At 36.6% G+C, this 15,000-nt stretch overlaps 1 protein-coding gene across 4 annotated transcripts in view; it reads left to right on the top strand.

Annotated features, from left to right (window-relative positions):
• The window catches only part of LOC106884437 (uncharacterized), a 304,622-nt gene that overhangs the window by 6,482 nt on the left and 283,140 nt on the right, over positions 1-15,000 (top strand). The window lies entirely within an intron of this gene.

The raw sequence follows: 15,000 nt of genomic DNA, 5'->3' as shown, positions 1-15,000 counted from the left end.
TTACACATGAAACTTAATTTAATTTTAATTTTTGATAAATTAAATTAAATTGAGTTTTTACCTGTAAATTTGGATTTTTATCCCTATTATTATTATAATATATATATATATATATATATATATATATATATATATATATATATATATATATATATATTCTATTTTTTCCAGTAATGTGACAGCAGCCATACTGGAGCACCCTCTTAGATGGTGTTAGTCGAAGAATTCGATCCTAGGACTTATTCTTTGTTAGCCTAGTACTTATTCTATCGGTCTCTAGCAAAACTGTTAAATTATGGGAACATAAACACACCAGCATCGGTTGTCAAGCGATGGTGGGGTGATAACACACACACAAACACACACACACACACATAGTCGACGGGTTTCTTCTAGTTTCCGTCTACAAAATCCACTCACAAGGCTTTGGTTGACCCAAATTTTAGTAGAAGACACTTGCCCAAGGTTCCACACTTATATATATATATATATATATATATATATATATATATATATATATATATATATATATATATATATATATACATATATATATATGTAGGTATGTACATATATGTATGCCTATATTTATATGTTATTTATATTATATATATATTTGTATCTATATATTGTATATATTTTATATTTACATATATATATATATATTCATTATATATATATATATATATATATATATATATATATATATATATATATATATATTCTACATATGCTGGGGTTAGGTCGTTTAACGATATATCGCGAAGCGAATAGAGCTGAAAAACTAGCTTTTTAATATATTTTGTAGAAAACAACTTGGACTAAAATCACATGCTTGGACTAAAAAAATTACATCGTGATAAGAGTCGTTGAAAGCATTACAAACACACTCAAATACACACAAGGGCTACATTCGCTTTTATAAAATTATTATTTTGTAATAATAATAACGTGTATTATTCGGTGTCAAAGCATTTCGTCACACACTTACGATAAACACCGACTCTGTGACAATGTGCGATTTTAATTATATATTTAAATTTTAAGATGTTTTGGGAAGAAGCCTCAACGGAGCCGGTTTCCCGTCACAACTGGAGCCTTTTGGCCTCGATTAACAGTAAACGGGAAGTTGTGGTTATTACTCTCTGATCCGGGACGTCACATGTTTTGTCAGCCTCTTATGCCAACTTATTTACGAGTCGGACTTAGGCTACAAACCTGAAAACAGCCAACTGTAACGTAGAGGATTAGAAGACACTAAATACCAATTATAAATGTTGTACTTCACTCTGTGCCAATTGAGGTTTCGGCGGAATTCTTGTTTAAGCACCCCCATGTAACCCCGCATAACTTTTTTATGCTTTGGAATTTTCAGAAACTTTTTGCGAATTTGTTTTCTACACACGGGAATTCATAAGATTGTGCAAAAACAAAAAAAAAATTGTGTCTGTGATTTAAGGGTGATTTAGCTGTTATTGTGGAGGAGCAATGGCCCAGTGGTTAGGGCAGCGGACTCGCGGTCATAAGATCGCGGTTTCGATTCCCAGACCGAGTGTTGTGAGTGTTTATTGAGCAAAAACACCTAAAGCTCCACGAGGCTCCGGCAGGGGATGGTGGCGAACCCTGCTGTACTCTTCCACCACAACTTTCTCTCACTCTTACTTCCTGTTTCTGTTGTGCCTGTAATTCAAAGGGTCAGCCTTGTCACACTGTGTCACGCTGAATATCCCCGAGAACTACGTTAAGGGTACACGTGTCTGTGGAGTGCTCAGCCATTTGCACGTTAATTTCACGAGCAGGCTGTTCCGTTGATCGGATCAACTAGAACCATCGACGTCGTAAGCGATGAAGTGCCAACAACAATTAGCTGTTATTATTTACACATCTCCCTACCACCTGATACTTCATTTCTTTGTCTCTCTGACACGTATTGATGTATTTTTTTCAGTTTATAATCGTGTAAATTCCCGTGTATAGAGTAATTCGCAAAAAAAAAATTTCTGCAAATTCCAAACAATAGGTAAGTTATGAGGAGTTATATGGGGTGCTTAAACCAGAATTCGGCCGAGGTCTCTTGTACTTCCGACCTCCAGTTTCCAGACCGTCGCTCTCCTACGTAGAATTGGGATGAACAGCTTCATCCGAGAAGTACCGAGTAGCGGATATAGCTGCTGTACACAAGATCGCTTATACCATTGTATCAGGTGGACGTTGATAAAGTAAATTGTTTAACAGTGGGAGTGGGGTTTGATTTTGCTGCACTCGTGACCGTCCGGTTTCGAATTAAATAATTTGATATGATTCGGAAAATGAAATTATAACGTGCTCACTGACAACCAACTTATCTCATTATTTATGTTACAATAAAGTGACGAACTGACAGGATCGTTATTGCGTTGAATAAAATGGTTAGCAGCATTTCTCCCGGCTCTTTATGTTCTGAGCCAAAATTCCGCCGAGGTCGATTTTGCATTTCATTCATTCAAGGTCGATAAAATAAGTACCTGTTTGTGGTTGATGTAATCCACTTACTTACTTCTCTTGAAATTACTGGCCTCGTACCATAATTTGAAAGAAATATTGTCTATCATTATAATGCTAAATCACAATTGAATATTAGAACATGTTCGTATGTGTACATACGCATATCTATAAATAAATAAATATCTCTGTATGTGTATGAATGTATGTATGTGTAGGTGTGGTGGGTGTATAGATATATAAATAGATAGATATGTGTGGGTGTATATATATGTGTGTGTGTGTGTGTGTATACACACACACACACACACACACACACATGCATAGACAAAGGGTAAGAGAGAGAGGGAGAGAGAGAAAGATGTTACCAATATATGTACAAGAAGTGGATTGTTATAAAGACATAATTCCTCAAAAAACATTCCAAGCCTTATGCCTATAGTAGAAAAGGACATCTCAGCATAATCAACGTATGGGGACCCTTCTTCTTTCTGTTTTGCAAGCGTTAGTAACACAATGAATAAAGCACGTGTTAATTTCCCTCTTCTAGTTCTACTTGGAGTAGCAAGTTATCTCTACCCGTAATATTTATTTTCTTTCTTATAGTTAAGATTAGGCTATTTGAATATTAGAGATGTTGGCTACGCAGATAAAGTAGTGTAGTTGATGCGGTAAGAACGACCGACTTCCAGGATGACTAAGAGATATCCTATCAACACAGCTTACATAACGGATAAAATTACGATTCGATGAGTAGCCGAATTGTTAGCATGCCGGACATAATGATTGGCAGCATTTTTCCAGCTCTTTATGTTACGAATTCAAAGTTTCAAATTTCCCAGGTCAATTTTGCTTTTAAATTCTTTCGACTCGCTAAAATAAGTATCAGTCAAGCACTGGAGTGGATGTAATTAATAATCCTCCTCAACCAAAATTTGAGGCCTTATGCTTATTGTAGAAAAGATAATGTCTACTCGTAAGATTGTGGAGGCGCAATGGCCCAGTGGTTAGGGCAGCGGACGTGGTCATAGAATCGCGGTTTCGATTCCCAGACCGGGCGTTGTGAGTGTTTATTGAGCGAAAACACCTAAAGCTCCACGAGGCTCCGGCCGGGGATGGTGGCGAACCCTGCTGTACTCTTCCACCACAGGAGAGAGAGGGGAGGAGGAGAGAGAGGGATATATAAAACTAAGATGTGAGCGAGGAAAGGATATCAACCTGGAATCGAAACCTTGCTGGAGACTTGAGTCACCGAGAGATATTATTCTCTTCCACCCCGCTTTTTTTTTTGTTCTTGTTTGTATAAGCTAGTCAGGTGTGATTGCTGCTGGTGGTGCCTGACTATCAACATTTACCGGTGAAATATCTGGAGGAAACACGTGGGCAGAGAGAAAACAGGAAAGTCTCAGTCTGCTGCTCTGATTGTTTACAAGATGCCAGAAGCAGCACCAGGTGATGATATAATATTACGCTATTATATCCGACCGTATAATCGTTTATATTGATTTCTACCATTAATATTGAGTTGTATCATTTATTAATATCAATGATATAAACTAATATTAATTATATCGCTGATGTAATTGATTTCCTACATGGGTTACATGTCTACATTCTTAAATGAAGAGCTGCATTACGAAAACGTAAGTCAAGTAGAGCACTTCCTACCACTACGGAAGTTGCTGGTAGACTGAGTGCATGGTTTGTTTTAATTTCCGGTTGAATAAATATGCCGCATATTTATATAATATATGTTTGTGTTATGTTTCTGTTTTCTCCTGAGATTAGTACCGGTTCGAGAATTTTACTTTTTGGGAGCTTATAACCTACTTGTTTTATGAGGCTCTTAGCAATCATATCAGCCATATAGACGTTATTTGTAGCCTCTATCTTTATAGCTTGTGAAGTGACATACAAGATAAAACTAGACAGATACAAATCATTTTTAGTGGCATCTTCGTCGGCAATGATTTGAACACGGTACCAGCAACCGATCATCATCTATTACGACTCCCCCATTAGTAACCATATTTATAAAAGATAAAGGTAAATACCCAATTCGGTCACAGATAACTATAGGATGGCACCTAGAATATTACCCTCCGAGGCAAGCTTGTTAATGGAAGACCAGCAGTCGCCCATGCATACCACCCTCCCCTCTCCACGCCACTGGTATTATCCAAGGGAAAGGCAAAGGCCGATACAGCTTAGAACTAGCTATTCATTTCTATAGACATCGCTATTCATTTCTATAGGTGAGTGAACTGGAGCAACGTGAAATAAAGTGTCTAGCTCAAGAACACAGCACACGGTCCAGTCCGGGAATCAAACTCACTACCACATGACTGAGCTCGGCGCTCTAACCACTGAGCCATGCGCTTTCACAATGCCAGATCTATAGTTACCTATAAAGTGCTTCTGGAAACTTTTTCCAGTATTTTGAGTAATCTTAGTATGTATCAAGATAAATTAACATGTCCAAATAATTAAATTTTTAAAAGATACTTTCTAGCTAAATAGAATATACACCAGTAATACACTAGTTTCTGTTTCATTGATTAGGCGCTAACTCTACAAATTGTTTACTATAAAAGTATTGTGTGGCATCGCAGTTTTGAAACCACAGACCAGCTGCAGACCATACTGACAGAACTGAACACTCAGAACTCAGCAGTAGGTCTTAAAATGAACCACATGAAAACAAAATATATGCGGTCGGAAGACGTAGCACAAAACGGAGAGAGTAAAGAAGTACGTCTACTTAGGGTACACAGTGAATATGCGCTGGGATATGAATGCTGGAATCTCAGAGAATAAGGGCAGGTTAGAAGGCGTTTAACTCAATAAAGAATGTGCTGAAAACAAAGATTTACACTTCCATACGTGCCAGACTCTTTAATAACACCGTCGTACATGCGCTCTATTACGCAAGTGAGACGTGGGCTACTACGAAGAGGACGCAAAGGTTCGTGGGAAGATCCATGCTGGGAATGCAATTAAGAGAGCACATTCGAAATGAAATAATTCGAGAACGGAACGGATTGAACGATGTGATCGTAAAGCATGGAAAGCACAAGTTCTTTCATGGTGGACATGTCGCAAGGTTTACAGACAATTAGTGGACCTGTGCAGTTGTCGAGTGGTATCCAAGAGTGTTATCATGTGGTTCATTGTAAGACTTACTACTGAGCTCTGAGTGTCAGCGTGGTCCTGTCAGCGTGGTCTGCATCTGGTCTGTGGTTTCAAAACTGTGGTACCACACATTCCACTTGGAAGGCCTCCACGACGATGGAAAGACGATTCAGTGAAGCAGTTTAGGTCAAGAAAGAAAAGAATAGTGCAATCAAGACAGTACTGTAAGCGCATTGTGACCAGCCGTGTATAACAGTGACTGATGGTCTGGTCGATATTGTGATACTGAGATATATTTTAAATATTCTCCTAAAGAACATTGGTAACGTTAGTGAATTAAAATAGCAACAAACAATACTCTCAGCTTAACAGCAACCTCCATGAATCTCTATAAGTCTGAGGTTTTTTTCATCTACACATTCATTAAACATGCTTAACCATTATTTATTTAACCATTGTTCTTCACGCAGAAGACGTCTCGGCGTCATTTATTCTCGAAACAGCTTTATTTCCCAACACCATCTTCTACATTGACTTAGTAATTTCTTCATCGTTCTCTTAACATGTAGACAGAAACTTATGTTTCGCTGGTGAGATCGTAATAAAACTGAAATGTTTCAGGAGTTTCGGAGTTCTTCTAGCGTATCAAGAGTCCTGTCTTCTCTCTTTAACATAAGACTAAAAAATAACATAATAATAACTTCCTATCACCTCATTGGTTCTACTGTTATGCAGTTGCACACCGTACTGTTATTGTTTATGTTACTAGGAGCTTAATTATATTAGATCGCATGTCTTTATGTATTTACTCCGTTATTTTTCAACAAAATTCCTTTATTGATTATCCTTATAAACTCGCCAATAGCGAGGGTTATAACGAGGTTTTGTTTTCTTTTTCGCTCTATCAAAGGAACGTGACATCCACGACCGTTTTTAGGGCCTCCGAGATTGGAAGGACGGAGGGAAGGAGTTTTATCTTCATTCGTCAGACTAGATTCCAATCCTTGAAACAAGGGTTGTCTCTAAAACTAAAAAGGTATCTAAAGGCCAAAGGGCGAACGTACACTGTAAGACGGATTAATTTTACCTGCCAAAAAACAAGAACGGCTCCTTGACTGTCTTCCACACAGTTTCATTTCGCTAAATTTCACCGATGATATTTTGATCGATTCACCTTATTCTTAGATACCCCGAATCAACTTCTTTTCAGGTATAATTGACATAGGTTCCACGTTGTTGCTATAAAACACTTAAGAAATGGAATTAGATAAACGATACTTTGCTGCCAAATGCAATTTATCATTGTTATTTCGAGAGGGTTTCCAATGTGTTTCATCCTACTATTGTAACCACTACAAACTTCCCTGTAATATGAAGTACTTTGGCACAGTATCACAATTCCACTTTCTCTCTCCCAATACTTTGCCTTTCTCATTTCCCCACCTCTCTCCCTTTCTCTTAAACATTTTTTTTTTTTTTCCTTTATTTGTGTCTCTGCCAAATAATTTATGCTAGATAATTGTCAGGGTATGCTTCAAAGTATAACCGTGCCGTTTCGCGAACGAGTTTACAACTAAGCATTTATTTGTGTGTGTGTGTGTGTGTGTGTGTGTGTGTGTGTGTGTGTGTGTGTGTGTGTGTGTGTTTTAACCCTAGGTCGGTCCATATCTAGCAGACCTATGATCAGCTATGAAAATCTCATCTGAATTCTAAGCACTTTTATATTTTAAAACTATATTTTATAGTGTCTATCCTTTTAAAGACAGCAGGGTGTGACATAGAAAAAGATTTCACTGTCATTTCTAGCACATAAGCTGCTGAACAGAGATACCCTCGTCATCACGCAGTCTGTCAACTTTCCCCTAACATTTGACGCTATACGCACAAATTGTTGCTTCTCACTCTAAATTCTGTACGCATGCATCTGTGAGCATGTAAATATGTAGGTAGATGATGTCTGCTCTGTCTTTCACAGATGATTTCCGTCTCCTTGCGCTTTCTCTTTGTCAATGGCAATTCTGACTTTCCAGCCATGACATCTCAGATAACTATTCAGTATTGCTGCTTTGTAACTGTACGCTTTCAACTGGTTAGGTTTACACAGTCACCATTCTTCCATCGTCATTGAACTTTCAGTAGAGGCAATGACACATGACAAATGATGTTACCAGAAACAGATATTAGTACGTCATTGGTTTATAGTGATAAACGTGTATACAACACGGCTATCGCTCTCTGAGTCTCCGTGATTAGTACATAGTGACAGGCCAAAACGAGAGGAAACGTGAAACCGCAGGTTTCACATCGGAGTGTCCCTCTCTAAGAAGACTGTTGTGGCAACAGCTAGAGGGTCCCTCACTTTCGGTGGTCTTATTTATATACTAACTAACCCATAGCTGGGACACTTTCAGATGTCACTACTCAGAATAGATCTGGGAGCCAAAGGGGCTAAGAGGAGAATTACACACTCTTCACAACCCTGGAATCCTCTGATGCAGTTTAAAAGTCATACTCAGAATAAACAAACGCTCTCTCTCTCTCTCTCACACACACACACACACACACACACACACACACACACACACATTTATTCGATACGGAGGTGCAGTCTATATATTTTATTAGACAGAAATACGAAGACACAGTGACAACAAATATTGCCCCAAAATACTTCACCGAGTCGAAGTCTCATTATTCGCGGAATTTCGAAGTTACAGTAACTCTAACGCCTTGAATTTTTAGTCGTAATTTTCGACTCCATTACTTATTTTTGTTTTAAGGCTAGTACTGATTTTATCGGTTTATTTTGCCGAACCGCTAAGTTACGGGGATGTGTGTATATGAAATAATAATAAAAATAATCACAATAATAATAATAATAATAATAATTATTATTATTATTATTATTATTATTATTATTATTATTATTATTATTATTATTATTATTATTTCAACTGAAGGCACAAGGCCTATCATTTGGGGTAGGGGACTAGTCGATTACATCCACCCCAGTGTTTAACTGGTAACTAATTTATCAAATAATAATAATAATGGTTTCAAATTTTGCCATATGGGCAGTAATTCTGGACGAAGGGATGAGTCAATTACATTGGCCCTAGTATTTTACTGGTACTTAATTTATCGACCCCAAAAGGATGAAAGGTAAAGTCGACCTCTGCGGAATTTGAACTCAGAACGTAGTGACGGATGCAAATGAAAATAATAATAACAGTGGTAGTAGTAGTAGAAGCTGCAGCAGCAACAGTAGTAGTAGTAGTAGTAGTAGTAGTAGTAGTAGTAGTAGTAGTAGAATCTGAAACAGCTCAGCACAAATACCTTCACATACACACAATGCGATAAACAAGCAATAATTAAATGAGTGATACACACCCACCTTAAAGTACACGCAAGCATGTGAGATAATTAAACATCTTCAACTAAGTACACATACACACATTCAGCACTTTTAAGCAATCGCAAACAATCAGCATCTGGAACCGACTTGTCAAACAGTGCTCTCCCCGCCGCACACTCACACACCTCTGCCCACCAACTTAATGACATGCGAAGTGTGAAGTGTAGTAACAATAAACACGATTCCGGTCGTCCACGTCACAATTGGGAATGTACAGTCAAGTACTCCTCCCTACCTCGCAGGTCATCCTACATCTCTTCATACACACACAACCGCAGGCCTGTTGATATACATGTATATATACATGCGTGCATATATATATTATTGAGTGAGAGAGCAGGGCATGCCATCAAAGTGACACTGGGGTAAAATATACGAAGTCCATTATACCCATCATGATTACCCGTCTGATAAGGGTACACCAGGCACATGCATCACAACCATATGTACGTGACATGGTGTTTTCATATCAAGATGTATGTATGTATGTATGTATGTATATATATTTTTCAATATGTGACCGCGTGTGTATCGTTGGTGATTTTCTTTCTCCGTTTTCCCTTCTTTGGACTTTTTCTATTTTTCTGATGAAGAGCTCTACTCGAAACGTGAAATCCTCTTTCTTTTCTTTCCTTTCCTGAACGTCTAATAACACTGTACTTATCCCACGTCCTCGCGTTGTTGTTTTTTCGTATTTTTTCTTGCTTGTTCATGTTTGGATTGACTATATATATATAAGTAACAAAGATGTACAGGTGTAAATTCATTACGGCCGTTTCAAACGATTCCTTAAATTAATTTATGAAAACATTATATCATTGCAAAGAAGCCGTTTTCGTCAGATGACTGCATGGAATTCAGACACAAAGGACAAATACATCTTTGCTACTCATTTATATTTTATTCATCTATCCTGGGTTCTGCACTTCGGAAATATTATATAAAGCATTTTTGTATTTTTATACAAAGTACATGTCTGAACAACCAGGAGCAGATCTCTTCACTAAGTTGGGTCGTGTTATCTGCCTACACCACAAGAATATCAAGTGCAAACACTTCTGCACAGAGTTTGATAGTCATCTGATATTGTTGGGATGTGCAAATTAGATCGACCTAACAAGGTGCCTAAATTTAAGTACCTAATTCAATTGAATCTTAAATATATATATATATATATATATATATATATATATATATATATATATATATATATATATATATATATATATATATATATATACATATAGGTAAATGATAGGATTGCTTCAATATTTCAGAGGTAGTCTGAAGTACCTAAGCAACCAGGGGATATTTAAATCCGAAGGCACTCCTGGAAATTACTTGTGTGGGTACCGTAAATGACACATTATATAATCTCCACATAATTAAATCAATGGCTAACTAGCCCAGTTGACTTGCTTCTTGTGTTTGTTTCTCCATTCTCCACATAAATATATATACATATATATATTTATATACATATATATATATATATATATATATATATATATATATATAGAAAGATAATAGATAGATAGATAGATAGAATACGGATAAACATTACCTAAATATAGAAACTGTTTCTTCGTGCAACGTCTGGCAAACCGCTCAATGAGTTAACAGAACATTACCTTTTCAAGGACACCGTGACAAGTGAAAGGAAAGGAAGGGTGAAATGTTATGCGTATTGTATTTGTGTGTGTGTGTGTATATATATATATATATAGAAAAAAAATTTAATTAAGGCACTCAGAAACCTGGATGTTTGTACATTTACAAATTTTTATTAATGTCACATATTAAATGAAGCGCTTTTCACCTAGTCGTGTAGGTTTTTCAAATTGTTATATATATATATATATATATATATATATATATAGTCAATTCAAATAAACGAGTAAAAAATAATAATAATAAAACGATAAAAAGAAACGAACGTGAGGATTAGCAGAATTGACAGAGTGTCTCACAGAATGGTTGGTGGTGTTTGTTCCAATTGTTTGCGTTCTAAGTTTCTATCTCACAGAAGTCAATCTTGCTTTTCATCCTTTCAAAGTCGATTAAAAATTTACCTAATCCAAAGCCGTGGTTGATGAAGCCCTAAATGCGTAGGATTGCGAGTGTTTGTTCTGGTTCTTTATGTTCAGAGTTCAAATTCCGCTGTAGCTTACTTGGATGATAAATTTAACTCGTAGTCCGTTTTAAAGCTATCACCTCACACTTTAGGTGCCTTTGAAGAAGTTCAATCTGGAGCAAACATTCGCGCTAGGTTTTCGGTTTAAGGATATCTTTCAACTTCCTTTTCACTTGTCTGAGACCCAGTAATGGTTTATGTGCACAAGCCTCCTCACATGTTAAATGATAAAGAAGAAATTAGTTAAAGCTAAGTTGACTGAGATTTTTCTTTTTCTTTCTTTTTTTTTTTTTGAGTTTCGTGGTTGTGGTGGAGACATAGTGCAGTGCCTCTCGTGGGATACGATACGAGAACTCTTTTGTTGATAGAAAGGCGTCCTAACGACTCTGTTTAATGGCGAATCTCTGAACACAATAGGACTATAAATAAGAATGCAAAATGATCAAAGCAGGAACACAGCAGGAAATGAAGGGGAATGTTACAGAATAACAGAAATAGAACAAGGGCATATATTTTAACTTTGTCTACTATGTGTATATGGCTGTATCGGCAGACGTGTGAGCGAGGAGTTGTTTGTGTGGGTGACGATGTGAAAGAAATTAATAATGAACTAGAATGTGAGAGAAAGAGAGATCGTGAAATGGTATGAAGGAAAGAGCCAAGAAGTTGAGGATTATAGAAATGGTAGAGAAGGAGGGAGAAAGTGAAGAAGCGCGTCAGAGAGAAAGAGTGAGTAAAAGATCCACCGGAAGACGAGCTAGAGTGAAGGGGATAGTAAGAAATAAAAAGATGAGATTTTGAGATTAGATAATCAGTGAATGAGCGTTTGAAAATTTATTCGAAGAAGAATACAAATGATGTGGGTGTATGAGGAATGAACAAGAATGAGAATAAGAATACAAATAGTGTGGCTGTGTGAGAAAAGAACAAAGATAAGAATAAGAACAAGAATAAAAAATTAAATTCTAGAAGTTCCCTCCCTTACAACTTTTGAAAGCAAAGTTTATTATCGCTAAGACCATTTCTTTTCATTAGTTATTATTTCAATTTATTAAGAATTTGAAGAGGATTGAAAGCTTATTAAGAAGCATCGTATAGAAGAAATTTTAATAGACATCTAAATCAACGAAAGTACTTCAAAGAACGATTGTATTTTTTCTACTGTTATATTTACGGCGTTTAAAAATAAGTTCTTTTGAAAAATAAAGGCTGTACAGCAATTTTATCGTCTCTTTTGTAGTCCAAAGTCCAACTGAAATGTTTAATGTTAGTAATAGAAGCAACATGTTAAACTTTTCCACCAATCAAACGAGTTGGCCTACTCCAGTGCTCTTTACCCGCTAGATATTATACTTTAATAGTTTTGTTTTAAAATTTTTGTTCTGCTTTTAAAGATGATAAAAATAATCATTTGAATAAACTTAAATTTAGCTCAGCGCATTAACTATGGTATCCTGCACTTAACTTTAACAATACTAGGTTAAAACGGAAGAAAAAAGAATTTATATAAAAAAAAAAATGAATGAATGAGTGGGTGAATAATTCACATTTCAGAGGCTGACTGAACGACATAATTAAAATTATATGTATAACATAATTCGTCATATTGCTTTAAAGATTCTTTGTTTATTATAATAATAATAATAATAATAATAATAATAATCCTTTCTACTAAAGGAACAAAGCCTAAAATTTTGAAGGAAGGGACTGGTCGATTACATCGACTCCAGGGTTTCACTGGTATTTAATTTATCGACCCCCGAAAGGATCAAAAGCAAAGTCGACATACGCGGAATTTGAACTCAGAACGTAAAGACAGATAAAATGCCGCTAAGCATTTTGCTCGGCGTGTTAACGATTCTGCCAGCTCACCGCCTTAATAACAATAATTTTTTGATCTGAAAGCACAAGGCCTGAAATTTGGTGGGAGGGGACTAGTCGATTACATCGACTCCAGTGTTTCACTGGTACTTAATTTATCGACTCCGAAAGGATGAAAGGCAAAGACAACCTCAGCGGAATTTGAACTCAGAACATAAAGACGGACGAAATGTTGCTTAGCCTTTTGCTTGGCGTGTTAACGATTCTACCATAAATTAGGTGAAGAAGCGACTGTTTGACATTCATAATGTTTTAAGTCGCTTAATCTCCGTACATTGAATTTTGTGACTTCAACAAGAATGCTACGGCTGTCATAAACAAGGAGTCTATGTGATCGCCCATCTGCTACAAATAACAACCAAATTTCATTTAATGGCATCCTACTGTCTCAAATAAGAAAATAGAGATACATTCCATAACGTAGATTTGCACTCTTGTACAATGGCTTGATGGTTATGGTTGGAATTCCTTTAATTGCAGATCAGCTTGCAAAGGGATGATATAGGACTAAACAAGCTAGCAAAAATTGGTAATGGAGAGAATACAAATTGTCTACACCAGTGTTTCTCAACCTTTCTTTTACCTATTACCTATTACCTTCGATTCCTGTTTTTCTCGAGAAACCTCATAGTCATTCAATGTTTGAAAAAAAAAACCCTATAGTATTAAATTGTATAAAAAGAATTGTATAAAAAATAGTTTAAAATGTATTGTGAATTGTGGAAGTGAACCCAATTTATAATAGATAAATTTTAACAAAACCTTGTGTCCCCCACCCCGCCACAAGGGCCATATGGACCCCGGTTGAGAACCACTCGTCTTGACTGTTACACCATGCGATTAACCATCGCATGATGAAGTATGCAGTGTGATGATCATCAAGGAGAAGAAACAGTATTATTAAAGCAACAGTTATGTGGATCGTGTCTTCTCGATTGACTGTCAACCTAAGTCCACTCGATTCACAGTTGAACTGGAGATGCACAACAGCAACGTCAATATGGTTGCTTCCTTACAAGTTTTTTCATGTTTAAGGGAAGGGCGTGAGATTGTGTGACATTCGTCACGTTCCCAAGAGCATCGTTGATGTAATGAAAGAGAAATAATGAGTTACAAGCAGATGTCGAAAATGTGTGACCAGTTCAGCTCACTGAATGCTTGCGTTTTTCGTTTTTTATAGATGGATAGCTACTGAACAACATAACTGTTTATTTTAGATATGCACAAGATCGCTGGTATATTTCAATGGGGTGGGATAGAGGTAAGATTGTATGACATGCATTTAAACATTTTCTGGCTTCAGTCATTGGAATGTGGCCGTGCTGAGGCACGCGTTTCAGAGCATAGCCGATTACTTCAAGCTCGGAAATATGGATAGCAAATCAGGTTTCAGATTAATTCGAACTCAAGACATTATGAGATGTAAACAAATACTATATACTACTTTTCTCGGCGCCCTACTGTTTCTTCCAATCTATCCAGCCATCGTTTATAATTTTCGAAGAAATACCGGCGACATAAGTGAAATAAAATTACTTTACGTGCTGCAATCAAAATACTGGATCGTGAAGTCGTCTGGCGAAGTTTTCTTTTCATCTGATGCCGCTAATTACACAAACAGTTATAAACTTATTTTCCTTAGGCACGAGGCTAGAAGTTTGCAAAAGAGCGCAGTAGGTTCTGGAAGATGTATGGTAAACTTTGATGATGTTTCCATTCTTCTCTGTGAAGCATTGGTAACGTATGTGAAACGAATTGGTTTTAATCCCGAATTGAACTCACTTCGCTAGTAAATACATCTGCCACGTTTAAGCATCGATGTTGATGTGTTTAATTGAAATTTCAATGTTGTGGTTGCTTAAGCTAAGATCAGCCCTGATTGAGAAGACCTGTAGCCGAAAGTATTCCAATCGCAACCTCTCCAACGTTTTTTTTTTTTTTACTTCTTTTGTAATTA

This window comes from Octopus bimaculoides, chromosome 8 (genome assembly GCF_046866305.1).
Source record: "Octopus bimaculoides isolate indiv1 chromosome 8, ASM4686630v1, whole genome shotgun sequence".
In the NCBI taxonomy this organism is placed as follows: domain Eukaryota; kingdom Metazoa; phylum Mollusca; class Cephalopoda; order Octopoda; family Octopodidae; genus Octopus; species Octopus bimaculoides.
The sequence above is the reverse complement of the archived record's forward strand: the minus strand, read 5'-3'. Positions and strand labels throughout refer to the sequence as shown.